The sequence below is a fragment of the Nomascus leucogenys genome, chromosome 7b, assembly GCF_006542625.1.
Source record: "Nomascus leucogenys isolate Asia chromosome 7b, Asia_NLE_v1, whole genome shotgun sequence".
Taxonomy (NCBI): domain Eukaryota; kingdom Metazoa; phylum Chordata; class Mammalia; order Primates; family Hylobatidae; genus Nomascus; species Nomascus leucogenys.
The window spans coordinates 33,105,261-33,123,173 of NC_044387.1; the positions used below are offsets into that span (position 1 = coordinate 33,105,261).

General features: G+C 37.8%; 1 protein-coding gene and 1 pseudogene across 2 annotated transcripts in view; both read right to left on the reverse strand.

The window, feature by feature from the left end:
* Window positions 1-17,913, reverse strand: part of SPATA5 (spermatogenesis associated 5) — a 381,760-nt gene that overhangs the window by 290,903 nt on the left and 72,944 nt on the right. The gene's annotated exons all lie outside the window — the stretch shown is intronic.
* LOC105739995 lies at window positions 1,748-3,590 on the reverse strand (annotated as a pseudogene).

The window sequence follows — 17,913 nt, forward strand, 5'->3', positions numbered from 1 at the left end:
AGAAGGAAAGAAGTATAAAAAGGATAAGAGAAAAAATATTTGAGGGAGGGAAATAAAGAAAAGTTGAAATCATAGCATAGGGCCCTGAAGACCAGATGAAGGAATTCAAGAGAACTCTTTGTACATACTTGGAAGTCTTTGAAGGTTTTTTAATCTAGAAAGCAATATGGTCTGAAATGTCCTTCTGGAAGATTTCTCTGACAATATTCATTAGAGAAATCAATTAATCACATAAATATCAGAAAAAAAAACACACCTTGAGCTAGAGGAAACACATGCAGATACTGAAAACTCACTGGAAAGATACTTCAGAGCTATAATTGTGGGTTCTGGGAGTAGAAAAAGAAACAGGAAAAACTTAAAAGCTACACTTGGAGAGGGGTGGTGAAACAAAATGGAATCAAGGGTAATATTCAGGATTCAGACTCGGACAAATGAGTAATTAAAAGTTACATGAAAAGACATAAGGGAACATGTTTGGGAACTAAGGAATATGATGCATAAGGTGTCAACTGGGACTTGAATATAGTAGAAAAATATGGACTATGTGATGACTAATCAATCCATATGAATGGAAAGATTGGGGCCCGAGTGATGCATTCTCTATCCTTAATTTCTTTACAACTATGTATAGACCCCATGTTGTAACGAATACTCCACCATAAATATAAATCCTTAACAAAAGTATTTCTTAGAGCACGTAAGGTCTCACACATAAAGCATATTACTCATATTGCTTTATAACGTAAGTACAGTACAAATTTAAAAAACCACTTTCACACTCTTCAAAATACCATAGAAATCAACTCAATTCTATTGTACAAGTAATCCATAAAACTTAAGCTAAACCAAGCTTGGCCAACCTGCAGCCCAACACGAACTGGTAGTTTGTTAAAATATTATGAGATTTTTTTGCAATTTTTTTTAGCTCATCACCTATTGTTTATGCTAGTATTTTTTTTTCGTTCAATACGATTTTATTTAAAAGTGTGTACAATTGAAGAAGGGATCTGATCTTTTGTTAAAAGAAACCAATTTTCACAGTATATATTTGGCCACTTAAGCTTTGTAGCAAACAATAACAGAAAAGGAAGTTTCTGCTCAAATCCTCACTCCAGCACACTCAGCCAGGTGCTTGGCAAGATGACACATTTCCTGGTTTGAAGCTCACAGCCAACCCTCTCACCCAAATAGAACACCAATTCTCCTCCAGACAGACAGACAGACACACACACACACACACACACACACGAAGTCTTATTTTTACTGCTCTACACAGGGCCCTGAGAATCCTTAATTTTAAAGTTGGGAAAACGTGAAAGGATTCCTTAACTCATTGTCTGTGACAAATCCAACTACCTTGTAACTCTTAACAATTGCAAGTATAAAATACTTGAAATTTACGAGATGCTCCATTTAATGGGACAACTCAAATGCTACAAAATTAGGTCAAGTAACATGCTTTAATATTTTTAAATGTTACTTAAAACTTACTGAGACAAGACATGCAGCACATTCTTGGTATTATAAACTCCTACTGACAACTGCTGCTTGATGGTCAAAAACTTTTAAAAGCGAGAAGAAACCATACATATTGGTATACAACAATGTCTGCAGGGAATGTCATGTTTTACATTTTGTTAACTGAAATTGAACCTGACAAAAAAACCAAAGGTCTACAAAACCAACACCCATGTCATTTTAAATGATGAGGTAGATTGTTTCCTATGCAGTAAAGTGAAGATAACAAAAAAACCCATATAACTTTCAAATCCTCTTAACAAAATTTCAAGTTATAGTCACTTTCACAAACAAGACATTCATAAACTATAAGATGGAGCGGTCATATTCAGACAGGTTTTGTACTTGATGTGTTACTCGGAGATTCAATAATCAGTCTTGGATCAATCAACTCTCCCCAAAATACGGTGATCTTTCTCTCCTCCATCACAGCGAACTCCACTACGTTGGTTCCATTTTCATTGTGATAAACCAAATCAAATTTCCCAGGTTCTCTCAAGGCAGGTAAGGATGAAAGAATTTCTGGATCTACTTGCTCTATCTCTGGATTGTAGCTTAATATTTTTCCTTGCAATCAGAGACATCAGGAGAGTGTAACTGGATGTTGGTTCCAAAGATTAAATGCAATCTTTTCTCCAACTTGAGGGGTAACTGCTAACAGCGGTAACAGACTATACAGTCCTTCTACTGTTATCTCTACCAGATTCTAGAAAACAGCAGATGAATTTGTTACCACTTCATTTAATTGCTGTTGTCTCTGGTTGTCAGTGCTTCTATTTAGAACACAGGAAACAGGATGCCCTCGTCCTTGACCTCTCCCCCACATGCCCCGTCCCCTAGCTCCCTTCCAAGAAAAAAGGTTCTCTCCTCTACCCCATCCTCTTCCTAAACTGGGGAAAGACACACTGAGAGAAGGACCAGGAGCCTGTCTGCCACCATTTAAGCCAGAAGGCTTCCATCCAGCAGTACTTGCAGTCTGCGACGACAGCCCAGGGCCTGGACAACCTCTTCCTGCAAAAGGGCCTACCGTCTTTTAGAAACCCACAGCACACTCTAGGGTGCTCGATGACATCAAGCATTCGTCATCTGACTCTGAACCAGAATCTGAACTAGAAGATGACATTCCAGAGGTCTTGCCCTTGCTGGGGGTTAAGGCTAAAGCCAGGTTTTGTAGCCAGTTTGTCTGCAGTTGTACTTTTGGTAGAGGGTCTTTCCTTTGATTACTTAGTTGGTAATTTCTCTGAGGAATTTCTGGCCTCCAAAGTGACTTTGCTGGGACCATCACTGATTGATTCATGACAAGACTCAGACTCAGAGGAGGAACTGGGACTCTCGTTTGAGCAAACGCTTACACCACCTTTCCTTTTGGTTTTAACAAGGCTGTTTCTAGCAGAACCTTTTGGAGAACTACATCTCTAATTGGCCCAGTCTTTTACTGCCTGTATTTTAGGGGACTTGGGATTCCTGGCCTTTTTTTCATATTCACATTTCTCCTTTTTCTTTGGTGATTTTTTTTTTTTTTTTTGGTCTCTTCGTTATCATCACCCATTGTGCCACAGGTTGCTTTATTTTTTCTTTTTTTTTTTTGCTTACAGTCTGATCTGCGAGCGCTTTTCGTTCTAGATCCAAGACCTTCTCATTATTGTTATTGTCCTCTCGCCTCTTCCAATGCTTCTTTGAATATTTGTAATCTGGTTTAGTTTCTTCATCCTCCTCTAACTTAAATGCCCGCTTCTTTGCTTTTCTAAGTGATAAATGAGTACTGTCACCATTACTGATGACTACAGAATTCTCAGCAACTCCTCTCTCTTCTAATTTAACTCTGAGGCAGTCATTGTCTCTCATCAGGTGTGCGCTCTCGGTGGGGGTCAGGAACCCCTGCTCCAGGTAGAGGCCTCGGAGGGCCCCCAGGACCGAAGCCGAAGCACTGGCAGATGAAACTAATGAGATCTGTGACAACTCGGCATCTGTTCAAGTCAACCAGAAGCCAGGAAGGCCGTACAGTGCAGGGTAGCTGGTGGCGGGTAATCATATTGAAGCTGTAGCCTAACCGGCTCGGAGGCTGCCATCTTGCTTGGAGCCAATGTTAGTATATTTTATGTGTGGCCCGAGACGGTAATTCTTCCAATGTGGACAAGAGAAGCCAAAAGATTGGACAACTCTGAGCAAGACTGAATTTATATGACTATCAAGGCCTGTGTGGAAAAGGTAAATAATTTATTAAAATAAGCAACTCTCAAGATGTTTTTGCATGCCAACTCTCCTAATGACAATGGTGAAGAAAGAGTTAGAACTAAATACTATAGGTATAGGATACTCAGTTTCACTTCTGCATTTCATTACTAACTGGTGGAGGAAGTTCCTTCTCTCAATTTAGGAATCTCCAATCATAATAAATAAATATTCTACAGGCATTTCATTATTATAGAAGTCCCCTCTCCTGGGCTGTTTAGGACTGCTGACTATATTGAGACTTTGTGCTACTGGCATTTAACAGAAAAGATTAAAATAAATTAAACGATCTGACTTATTTTGAAGACAGGAAGAAATATAAGAAAATGCTCAAAGAGGAACATTTCTTTGTGGGATAATCTCGCTGTGAGACACACTGAGAGAGCTTTTACTTATTATGGAAGTTCTCTAAAATGTAAATGAAACACATCAATCAAGTGATTCTTATAGTCTATTAAGATCTGTGTGTTGGTAGAAGGGCTATCGTTAAAGAAGGAGTAGTGGGGTTTAAGAAGAGCAAGGAAGTAGACTTAATGGAAAGCAAAACAGAGTAACTGAAGTTCTATTTATATCTCAGATGGCAATAGTGAGCTATAAATTTAAGATTCTGGCTTCTTGGTGAAGACTGTTTGTCACGTAATTAGATATACCTTGTTGTCTTCCTAATAGGTAAGAATAAAAATCTTAAAAAGAGAAAAGGTAAAAAAAGAAAAAAAAGTAGCTCAAAGAGAAGAGTCCATTTCAAAAATCATTAAAATTATTTTTTTAAAAAAAGCTCAAATAACTAGCTTGAGAAAGGTACTGTTACAAGTATGGAATATGAGAGGAAATGGATGATACAAAAAAGAAATGCAAAATCAAACTGTGGGGGTAAAAAGCTCAACTCTCTACTAATCAAAGGCAAAACATCCAAATTAAAATAGTGAAAAGCTGTTTTCAGCTGATAAAATTAGCAAAGAGTAAAATATGGACTTCTCAAGGCCAGTGACAGACAATGAGTCAACACTGTCACACACTGGTGGAAGAAAAAAATCATAATGTTTATTAAATGTACTTGGCAATGTATTTTAGAAGTTCATACACTTTTACCTAGTAATATTACTTCCGAGACTATCCCCCCAAAACAGTTCAGGAAATACAAAAAGATTTCTTCTTCAAAGATTCATGGCACAAAACTCTGTATGACAGAAAATAACCTAGAAACAACCTCAATGTTAAACATAAAACAACTATTAAATGAATTATAGAATACCTAAAGAATGGACAATCATATAGAAATTAAATAAATTTTAGAAGATATTTTATATTTTCTGAAAACTTATGTAATAAAAAGGCAGAATATAAAGATTAAGAAAATGTGGCAGATATACACCATGGAATACTATGCAGCCATAAAAAATGATGAGTTCATGTCCTTTGTAGGGACATGGATGAAACTGGAAAACATCATTCTCAGTAAACTATCACAAGGACAAAAAACCAAACACTGCATGTTCTCACTCATAGGTGGGAATTGAACAATGAGAACTCATGGACACAGGAAGGGGAACATCACACTCCGGGGACTGTTGTGGGGTTGGGGGAGGGGGGAGGGACAGCATTAGGAGATATACCTAATGCTAAATGACGAGTTAATGGGTGCAGGAAATCAACATGGCACATGGATACATATGTAACAAACCTGCACATTGTGCACATGTACCCTAAAACCTAAAGTATAATAAAAAAAAAGATTTTAATACATTATAATCCCAATTAAAACACATACACACAGGTCAGGAGTTCAAGACCAGCCTGGCCAACGTGGTGAAACCCCATCTCTACTAAAAATACAAAAATTAGCCAGGCATAGTGGCAGGCACCTGGAAACTCAGCTACTCGGGAGGCTGAGGCAGGGGAATCACTTGAACCAGGAGGCGGAGGTTACAGTGAGCGGAGATCGCGCCATTGAACTCCAGCCTGAATGCCAAGAGTGAAAGTCTGGCTAAAAAAAAAAAAAAAAAATACATATATATGCATTTTCAAAAATTGTTATTTTTAAAGCAGTAGGAATACAGGCAATTTCTATATTATCCATAATAATTTTTGGTATTATGAAAATTTTCTACAGTGAAACTGCATTACTTTTATCATTTGACATACATACTCTTGTGTGTGTCTGTGTGCATGTGTGTGTGTGTGTGTATATGTATATATAAAAGCATGAGGACAAGGAAGCAGACTAAGATCCTAGGAGCTGTGGTCAAGAAAAAAAGAAAAGCATGATGCAGATGGGGAGTTAAGAGGTTCAGCCAAAAACAAAAACAAAACAGAACAAAAAAAGCCTTGATGGGTGCCCAACGTTGTCAGGGAACTACCCATTCATCTAGTAGAACTAGGTGACAAAGTTAGAGAAATCACTTATTCACAAATCTAGGAAATTTTCTTAACCTAAGTTTCCTTTATTATTACAACTGTAATTCGTTTATTCTTTCCAACTATTGTACTGTGGTTAAAATTTACAAATGAAATAAATTCATTCGATTTTAAGAAATGTCTTCTATGTGCAGGATTTGTCCTAGAGACTGTAGGGGCACAAAGATGAGTGTGATAATGTCCAAAAAATCTGAAACCTAGAAAGAGAAATAAGAAAAGTATCCTAAAAGAGATAGTCTCTAAATATATAAAATATCTGTCTTTACACAAATTAATACAAAAACTACTGAAAAACAGCTTTACAATTCTCAAATAAGAGAGTGAAGACAACTGCATACATGTAAGATGTCTAGTTTTTAGAACATAAAAATAGCAGCAATTCCCACCTTGTTGATTATGAGAATAGCAGATATAAGAAGTATAGCCTACAAGAAATTATAAAGAAGGATGTAAGAATTATCTGTATCCCAATACCTAAAAGTAGCCATTGTTAATATTTTGGGGTAGGACCTTCTAGCCTCTCCAAATGCAAACACGTGTGTGCATCAGTATGGTTTAACATATTCACAATTTTACATTCTGATTCTTTTTAACTTCATACTTTTTTGATATAGTAAATATCTTCTAAAATTTAGAACTTGGTAAAAAAAATGGTCTTGGGTTCAAATCTCAGACCCACTACTTACTATGTGACTTTGGGTAATTTACTTCAACTCTCTAAACTTTTTCCTCTTCTATAATATGGGGATAATAAACCCTAAGGTCTCAGGATCATTGCGAGAATTAAACAGGAGAGTATACATTAAATTAATTGTACTTTGCCTGGCATGTGGTAAATATTTAATAAATACTAGATACTTTATTTAAATGTCTGAGAGATGATTATAAAGTTTATATTCTGGAGGACTACTGAAAAAGATAAGCCATTACATTTTTAATTTCATAAGCCATATTTAATTATCTTCACTTTTTTTTTGTTCTGATCACTTTAAACTAAAGGCAAACCAATTTTGCATTTTGATTTTAGTACCTCAAAGCCAAATAAATGATTATTCTTTCTATGGCTATGATAATAATTCACAAATAAATATGAATCAGCTTAAAAAGCCTGGCCAACATGGCGAAATCCCGTCTCTACTAAAAATACAAAAAAAAAAAAAAACATTAGCTGGGCGTGGTGGTGCATGCCAGTAATCCCAGCTACTCAAGAGGCTGAGGCAGGAGAATCGCTTGAACCTGGGAGGCGGAGGTTGCAGTGAGCCAAGAGCATGCCACTACACTCCAGTCTGGGTGACACAGTGAGACTGTCTCAAAAAATAAAGCTTATTATTACACAGAAGAGTTCTAAAGCATAAGAAGTCATGGGAAAAGTTAGTCTGTAGAGAAGGATAAACACTACCATGAAATCATAAAATCCTAGAACTAGAAGAGGAATTCAAAAGCTAGCTGTTGAACTATCCTACCTTCAGAAAGTATATCATCTTTCAACACCTCTCATCTTTCAACAAATACTACTTTACGCTTAAAATTGTTAATTCTAGAACCTTCTTTTCAATAACTTACAATATATCATAACTACCGTAAAATTATTCCTACAATCTAGTCTAAATTATTTTTACAATATAACTTAAATCATTCCTGATATTTGCATCCGATCTTATTTTGCCCTAATAAAAACAGTGAACAGCTGCTCACATATGGCTTTATAACTTTTTGAATTAAAGTTAGAAGCGCAAGAACAGCTGTCAAACAAGCACAGAGCAGTGAGATAAATTTCCCAAGGAACATGTCCCTGACAAACATCCTATAGTTAGTTCTTCCTAGCCAAACACTCCAAAACAAAATAAAACAACAACAACAACAAAAATTCAAACTGTACACCCATAGAAGCCAAGGAACTTGACGATCAGGTTAAAAACAAATAGAAAAAAAAAACTTTTATGGACAAATTCCAAGGGAGCAAAATAAAAATTAATGAACTGAGCTACAGACATTAGAAGAATTACTATGAGAGAGGAATTCCGTAGCTCCAGGGGGACTGACAATGTTTTTATACATCTATGAGTCAAGATCCTCTTGCTTGCTGGGTGCCAAGTTTTTTACCACCAGGGACAAAAATTCTTTTCAAAGTATTATTTTAGAGAAAATGCCATGACATTCTGTTTTTTCGTGCTAACAACTCCCAATGTAAGGACAAGAAGTCAGGCAGTGGCAATTGGGCTGGCACCTGTTCCAAATTCTTTGTGGGGTCATACACTAACTTTTCAACAATGTTCAAAAGACACATATTTTGTTTAGAAATCATAAATGTACCAAATTACTAAAGATACTACATATTGCAGGAAAAAAAAAGCTGAGAAAACCAACCTCCAAGGTCAAGAAGAATTATAAATTTCCAAACGCTTCTTTAATAGAGATAAAGCAAGATTAGGAAGCAGTAACTGTTAAAATGTGTTCTTAGATCTAAATGAAAATAAGTAAAAGCCATTAGCTTTATATAGTGAAAAGCGAAAAAAAAAATTTTTCCCATGCTGTAAAGACACATTCTATGAAGATTGTGTTTTTTTTTTTTTTTTTAAAAAGAAGTCAAAGTTCCAGTTTCACTATGGTGCCATAAGGCAACTACAGACTCTCCCGTTGATTAAAAAGAAGAATGTCAGACAAAATACAAAAATCACTCGAGGACTCTGAAAAGCAATGCAAAGCAGACAGATTGTGCTGACAAGTAAAAATGTGAAGAAGTGCTATGCACAGGGTGAGTGGGAGGGGCTGAGTATTCAAAGAGGTCTTTGCTTCTCTTTCCTCCCAGCCTTTCCCCTCTTTCTGTTTTATTTCCATTTTCCATAAGCAAGCTTAGGTTGAAAACATCTAACAATTTCACGGGTGGCAGTACAGAAAGCTAAAAAACTAGATTAGAAAGAACATAAGAAACTATACACCAAAACTGGGCCACTAACTGCTCTTGATTTGTTGGGATTTGTTGCTCTTTAGTAAATGACATTGAGAACCTCACTAAACATATAATAGCTAAGAGGGCCAGATGTTCATAGACGTCATATTTAATAAGTAAAGACATTAAGATGGGAATTATTCAAGTTTAAAAAATATAGGTATCTGAAAAAAACATGAAAAATATTATCAACTTAAAGGTAATTTTTTCAAACTGTACAGATTTCAATAATCAGTTTAATGGTTATATTAAAATCTTAGCTCAATTTCTAAAATATCATTACATTACAATCACACTTAGCACTGTCCTCAGATCTGGCTATGCATGAAGTCAAACCTTATAAATATAATAAATTATCCAAGTAACTTCCCTTAGATTACAAAAATGTATGTCTCAATTAGCCTTAAAAATGGTTAACCAGTTACAGAATGAGCTTTTTAAAAACTACCTACTTTTGTCAGATGAACAAGTATAAGAAAAAAAACCTCATAAAAAATGGAAACTTAAAAAAGTAACAAAAATTAAGACTCAGATATGACAACAGCATAAAACTCGCCTACAAAATTCTTCATACCTCATTAAAATATTTTGCTTTTTCTAATTTACCAAATTCCTTGAATAACTTCCCTATAACCACCAGCAAATGCTTTGAATATTTAAGAAAACTGCTTAGTAACTCCTGCGATTCTTACCATGGCATAGCAGAACTGGGAAAGATAAAGGAATATGGATAATATAGAAACTAAAAACAAGGAAACTAAAAACAGAGGGAAGACAGAGGGGATTCTACTGATTGACCCCCAAGCCCAGGAGCTAAGTATATGTTTAACAAGTTTCTTAAGTGAATTTTAAGTCAATCATATGGAATACTACATAACCAAATGCTCCAAAACTAGAAGAAATCATTTTTAATAGTAAAAATGTTTAAATGAGTTTCGATTACTTTTCTTGATAATTTGAGGCATGACTAATTAATAACCAAACGAACTATTTTTCGTATATGTGTGTATGACTAGGACCTTCTTAACATAGTACCTTCTATATTACATATGTTTGGTGCTTGGTAAAGAAATAAATTAATAGGCAGACACGTATTTCTCTTGTATTATCTTACAAGTAAAACAAAAGAAGGGGTAAAAGTGGCAGAGGGACAAGCTGGTAGGAGGTTAAGATAGGCAATATAGAAAAAAGTTGGAGATTTGCTGCACCTACCAACCCATCATCTAGGTTTTAAGCCCTACATGCATTAGGTATTTGTCCTAATGCTCTCCCTTCCCTTGCCCCCCAACCCCTGACAGGCCCCGGTGTGTGATGTTCCCCTCCCTGTGTCCATGTGTTCTCATTGTTTAACTCCCACTTATGAGTGAGAACATGCAGTGTTTGGTTTTCTGTTCCTGTGTTAGTTTGCTGAGAACCTGCACATTCTGCACACATATTCTGGAACTTTAAGTAAAATAAAAATAAAAATAAAGAAAAAAGTTGGAGAGTTAGTATTAAACCCACAGATGTGGTCAGGTGAAAAGGGTTACCAACTGTCAGGCCTCTGAGCCCAAGCTAAGCCATCATATCCCCTGTGACCTACAGGTATACATCCCGATGGCCTGAAGTAACTGAAGAATCACAAAAGAAGTGAAAATGGCCTGTTCCTGCCTTAACTGATGACATTACCTTGTGAAATTCCTTCTCCTGGCTCATCCTGGCTCAAAAGCTGCCCCACTGAGCACCTTGTGATCCCCACCCCTGCCAGCCAGAGAACAACCCCCTTTGACTGTAATTTTCCTTTACCTACCCAAATCCTATAAAACGGCCCCACCCCTATCTCCCTTCGCTGACTCTCTTTTCGGATTCAGCCCGCCTGCACCCAGGTGAAATAAACAGCCTTGTTGCTCACACAAAGCCTGTTTGGTGGTCTCTTCACATGGACGTGAGTAAAATTTGGTGCCGTGACTCAGATTGGGGGACCTCCCTTGGGAATCAATCCCCTATTCTCCTGCTCTTTGCTCATGAGAAAGATCCACCTACGACCTCTGGTTCTCAGACTAACCAGCCCAAGGAACATCTCACCAATTTTAAATCCGGTAAGCTGCCTCTTTACTCTCTTCTGCAACCTCTCTCACTAACCCTCAATCTCTTTCTCCTTTCAATCTTGGTGCCACACTTCAGTCTCTCCCTTCTCTTAATTTCAGTTCCTTTCCTTTTCTGGTAAAGACAGAGGAGACGTGTTTTATCCATGGACCCAAAACTCGGGTGCTGGTCATGGACTCGGGAAGGCAGTCTTCCCTTGGTGTTCAATCACTGCAGGGACGCCTGCCTGATTATTCACCCACATTTCATTGGTGTCTGATCACCGTGGGGACACCTGCCTTCGTCATTCACCCACATTCCCTTAGTGGCAAGTTAACTGCAGGGACACCTGCTTTGGCTGCTCACCCACCCCTTCTCTCCGTGTCTCTCCCCACCCCTTCTCCACTTTCCTGGGGGGCAAGCACCCCCCACCCCTTCTCTCCATGTCTCTACCCCTTTTCCACTTTCCTGGGGGGCAAGCACTTCCCACCCTTTCTCCACTTTCCTGGGGGACAAGCACCCCTCACCCCTTCTCTCCCTGTCTCTACCCACCCCTTTTCCATTTTCCTGGGGGAAAGCACCCCCCACCCCTTCTCTCCGTGTCTCTACCCTTTCTTTTCTCTCCACTACCCAGGGGGGCAAGCACTCCCCACCCCTTCACTCTGTCTCTACCCTCTCTTTTCTCTGGACTTGCCTCCTTCACTATAGGCAACCTTCCATCCTCCATTCCTCCTTCTTCTCCCTTAGCCTGTGTTCTCAAGACCTTAAAACCTCTTCAACTCACACCTGACCTAAAATCTAAGCATCTTATTTTCTTCTGCAACACCGCTTGACCCCTATACAAACTCGACAGTGGTTCCAAATAGCCAGAATACGGAACTTTCAATTTTTTCCATCCTACAAGATCTAGATAATTCTTGTCGTAAAACGGGCAAATGGTCTGAGGTGCCTGACGTCCAGGCATTCTTTTACACATCGGTCCCCCCCAGTCTCTGTTTGGTGGTCCCTTCACAGGGACATGAGTGAAACCAATATGTAAAAGTGTACAAAGTCTATACATACATGCCTTGCATTACATTTCCTAGCCCTCATCTGTCCAAATAGTTGGGTCATAAGTTCAAACCATTTTCTCTGATCTCCTTTGATGGTTAGCTGATAATAGTTTTTATATACATGGAAATAAAAAGCCTCCTCTGCCAAGACTGGCTGAAGGGATGCTCCAAATGTTTATTAAATGGGAGGCAAAGAGAGAAGATATCTCTGGATCAGAAAGCTCAGCAAACTCATATAAGCAAACTTTAAAAGCAGTTCAGATTCTGTGTCCTGAGGTATAGACTAGAAAGTAAGCTCCCCCATGGGGAATAATAATCAATGCTGGCCAGAGAACAAAGATGCTGGGGAAAGAGGACTGTTACTGATGTTTTGGTTTGAAGGCAAAAGGTAGGAGGACAAACCTCTGATAAAGAGCAAAGAAGGTATTAGAAAACAATCCTTAAAACACAGTCTTAATGGGCAATATTTAGAAAAGAAAAAAAAATTTAAAACTTACATCAAAGTTTGTCCCTGAATGTTGAATGTGCTACATGTAATAGCTGGGGGTATGAGTTTACTGGTACAGAACCAACTAGGGAATTCGGCCCAAAGTATGTCACAAGAAAATTCTGGAAGAAGAACTTGCCTTGAGAAATTGGACATGTATCTCAGGCAAAGAGCGAGTTCAATGAGATAGGTCAAGCAAGTCTCAGAAGTAGGCAAGCCTATGTGGTTAGATCGCTGAGCAAAAACTGACTGTCTTAGGGTAGAAATTACCTAATTGTGCCATTTTTGTAACTTAGGGTAAGTGTGGGGCCCATGTGTTACAAGTGTGTATTTATGGTTAACAAGAGTCAGGCTGCTATAAGTAGAGCTGGTAAAGGTTTTAATATCTAATGTCCATTTTCTCAATTATTTATGTATTCACTCATTGACTCAGATATATTCGTATTACTGCATGGCTGTTTTGAATGCTTGGCCTGGCTCTAAGAATACAAAAATGAACAAAACTGACATGGTCTCTACATTGTGGAGCTTACAGGCTGGAAAAAAAATACATTAAACAATACACTAATACTTAAATTAAGGACTAGACAAAAAATTATACGGAATACTACAAGAGCCCATGACAGGCCTTGAGGGTCCTCTAAGTCAAGTATAGCTTCCTAAAAGATATGACATTTAAGCAACAATATGAAGAATGAGTAGGAGTTAGGTAATTAAAGAGAATGAATGAGTTTGTACCATTTGGAGTCCCTAATACTAAATTTTAATTTGGCTTGTAGAAGGAAGAGAGGCATATGAGAATAATGGAAAAGTTATGCTGAAGGACCAGATTGGCGTTTTACTCCAGATTCTCATCTAGTAAAAGAGACCAATTTTAGCTTCCCTAATCTGCAACTTGACCAATTATTGTTCTCCCTTCTGGCTTCCTTTTCCTGTTGTCTCCAGGAAGATATGAAGTTGTGCACAGCGATCTTGACACCACTGTAAAGAAGGCTGCATATTAATTAAAAGTTATCAGATAAGAAAAGCCATTGAGAACAAATTCAGCATATAAGCACCATATTGGCCTAAAATCTGATTAAGTATTTCTGAAGGGCTAGGAGATTTTTAAATTAGATAATTAAAGGTTCAAAATATATATTATGCCTTAGTTAGACTGTGATGAAAATTGGAACTTCATGTCTGGTTTTCCTCCCAAAACCGGCAATCCCAGTCAAACCATAAGAAAACATCAACCAAACTCAAATTGAGAAGCATTCTACAAAAGACCTGACCAGTATACCTTAAAATCATCAAGGCCATTAAAAATAAGAAAAGAAATTGTCACAGCCCAGAGAAACCTAGAAACATGATGACCACATGTAATGTTAAAATCTACAAGGGATCCTCAAACAAAGGACATGACAGGAAAAACTAATTCAATCCAAATAAAGTATGGAGTTAGTAAACTAGAGATGTATGTACTGGCGCATATAAAAACAAGTATCAGGCATAATATCCCAGTATGTATATACCTTGGGCCATGCTGTACCAATCTGACCAGATAAGTTTATACTGACAGTGTGATTTATGGTGAATGCTTGTTTTTGCCCTGGGAAGTACTGGAATCTGGATAGCTGAGGTCAGTCACGCCAGCACTGTAGTATACCAACGTGACTAACCTCCAGTAAAATTCTGGACACTAAGGTTCAAGTGAACTTCTCTGTTTGTTAGTGACTTCATACCTGTTGTCACACATAGTTGCTGGAAGAATTAAGTGTGTTCCCATGTGACTCCACTGGAAAAGGACATCTAGAAGCGTGTATCTGGTTTCTTCTGGACGTTACCCATGCACCTTTTCCCTTTGCCTATTTTTATCTGTATCCTTTCACTGTTAACTATCGTAACCATGAGTGTAACAGCTTCTGAGTCCAGTGAGTCCTTCTAGTGAATCATCAAGCCTGAGAGTGGTCTTGGGGATCCCAATGAAGACAGATGCACAGACAGATAGGTAATAAAATTACAAACAAATTAATAGTTCTCCAGAACTCACACCTCCCCCCACTCTCCATCTACATTCAACCCAGGACATTAAAGAAAACTTTATTCCAAACCTTTAAACTTATCCTTAAATTTATTTCAGGCCTATGATGGAGTTCTCAAACATCTGCTGCTAGTTTTCAGATTAAGTTTAATCAATCTATCCTACTTTTCCCATTTTAGCATCATATCCCATTTTACTTTAGAGCATTCTTCTTTCTATAGGATCAAAACGAGAAGAAATTTCATTCTTAATAAGCTTTTTTTATTTCTAAAAATGTATACTTAAAACTGCAAAGCAGTTCTCTAAAGAGTACAAGAAATTCAGATAGCAATTTTAACACGGGACATGTGAATATGTCTTATGCTGTGGCATGGCTGTAAATCATTAAATATGGGACTTTCAAAAATGGACAAATAGGGACCTTTGTTTCTGATCATACAGTAAAACAGATAACATTTACCTTTCTGTCTTGCTATAGTTTGGATATGGTTTGTTTGGTCCTGCCAAATCTCACTGAAATTTGATCCCCAATGTTGGAGGGTAGGGCCTAGGTGAGAGCTGTCTGGATTGTGGGAGCAGATCCCTCATGAATGGCTTGGTGCCATTCTCCAGAAGTGAGTAAGTTTTCACTCTTAGTTCCCATAAGAACTGGTGACTGAAAAGAGCCTGGCATCTCTCTCTTGCTGCTCATCTTGCCATGTGATCTCTACATGCAAGCTCCCCTTCACCTTCTACACAAGTGTGTAATTTGAGTGTCCAGTGAGAGAGAAAAGAGCAAACACTAAATATTTGAAGAAATTTTTTTTTTCAAATTTGATTAACACTGTAAGCTCAAATATACAAGAAGATGAATAACTGAAAGCACAAGAAACATGAAGAAAACTACCAAGGCACATGATAACCAAATTGCTTAAAACCAATGATAAACTGTTAAAAGCAATGAGGTGTGGGGGGACATATTATACAGACAAGACAAAGAAAATGAAGAAAGCACATTTCTTTTCAAAAAAAGTACAAGACAGAAGACAGTGGAGCAAAACCATTAAAGAACACAAGGAGGGAGGAATGTCAACCCAGAATTCTTTATTCAGTTAAAATATCTTTCTAAAACAAAAACAAAATACTTTTGCAGATATATAAAAAAAAAAAAACTGAAGAAGTTCATGACCAGGACACTTGCACTATAGGAAATGTTAAAGTAAGCGCTTCAAGAGGAAGGAACATGATATGAGATAGAAACTTGAATCTACACAAAAGACTAAAGAGAATTGGAAATGGTGACTACATTGAGTACATATAAAGATCACTTTTCCTTAATATTTAAACTCTTCAAAAGAAAATACTCTGTTTAGTGCAAAACTGATGACAATATGCTTTGAAGTTTACAATATATGTAAAAGAAAATGTATGACAACAATAGCACAAAGGCCAGGAGGGAAACAATATAAATATATTGTTCTAAGGTTCTTATACTGTACACATGGTATAATAACACTTAAAGGTAGACTGTGATAATTTAAAGATGTCCCAAGGGAAATTCTAAAATATACTGAACTAAATGGAAATGAAAATACACTATACCAAATACGTGTGATACAGCTAAAGCAGTGCTTAATGAATGTTTAAGGCTTTGAATGCCTATATTAGAAAAGAAGATCTAAAATCAGTAACCACACATCCCACCTTAAGAAACTAGAGGAAGAAGAAGAAATATAGCATAAAGCAAACAGAAGGAAAGAAATAACAAAGATTAGAGTAGAAACAAATAAAATAGAAAACAGAAAACCAATAAAACAAGGCTGGACGCAGTGGCTCACACCTGTAATTCCAGCACTTTGGAAGGCTGAGGTGGGCAGATCACTTGAGGCCAGGAATTCGAGACCAGACTAGCCAACATGGCGAAAACCCTTCTCTACTAAAAACACAAAAATTAGCCAGGCGTGATGGTGCACGCCTGTAATCCCAGCTACTCAAGCAGCTGAGGCATGAAAATGGCCTGAACCCAGGAGGCAGAGGTCGCAGTGAGCGTGATCATGCCATTGCACTCCAGCCTGGGCAACAGAGTGAGACTCTGTCTCAAAAAATAAAAAAAGAAGAAGGAGGGGGTGGAGCCAAGATGGCCGAATAGGAACAGCTCTGGTCTACAGCTCCCAGCGTGAGTGACGCAGAAGTCGGGTGATTTCTGCATTTCCATCTGATGTACTCGGTTCATCTCACTAGGGAGTGCCAGACAGTAGGCGCAGGACAGTGGGTGCAGCGCACTGTGCACAAGCCTAATAGCAGATCTCTCAGCAGAAACTCTACAAGCCAGAAGAGAGTGGGGGCCGATATTCAACATTCTTAGAGAAAAGAATTTTCAACCCAGAATTTCATATCCAGGCAAACTAAGCTTCAAAAGTGAAGGAGAAATAAAATACTTTACAGACAAGCAAATGCTGAGAGATTTTGTCACCACCAGGCCTGCCCTCAAAGAGCTCCTGAAGGAAGCACTAAACATGGAAAGGAACAACCAGTACCAGCCCCTGCAAAAACATGCCAAATTGTAAAGACCATCGAGGCTAGGAAGAAACTGCATCAACTAACGAGCAAAATAACCAACTAACATCATAATGACGGGATCAGATTCACACATAACAGTATTAACTTTAAATGTAAATGGACTAAATGCTCCAATTAAAAGACACAGACTGGCAAATTGGATAAAGAGTCAAGACCCATCAGTGTGCTGTATTCAGGAAACCCATCTCACGTGCAGAGACACACATAGGCTGAAAATAAAAGGAAGGAGGAAGATCTACCAAGCAAATGGAAAACAAAAAAAGGCAGAGGTTGCAATCCTAGTCTCTGATAAAATAGACTTTAAACCAACAAAGATCAAAAGAGACAAAGAAGGCCATTACATAATGGTAAAGGGATCAATTCAACAAGAAGAGCTAACTATCCTAAATATATATGCACCCAATCCAGGAGCACCCAGATTCATAAAGCAAGTCCTGAGTGACCTACAAAGAGACTTAGACTCCCACACAATAATAATGGGAGACTTTAACACCCCACTGTCAACAATAGACAGATCAACGAGACAGAAAGTTAACAACGATACCCAGGAATTGAACTCAGCTCTGCACCAAGCGGACGTAATAGACATCTACAGAACTCTCCACCCCAA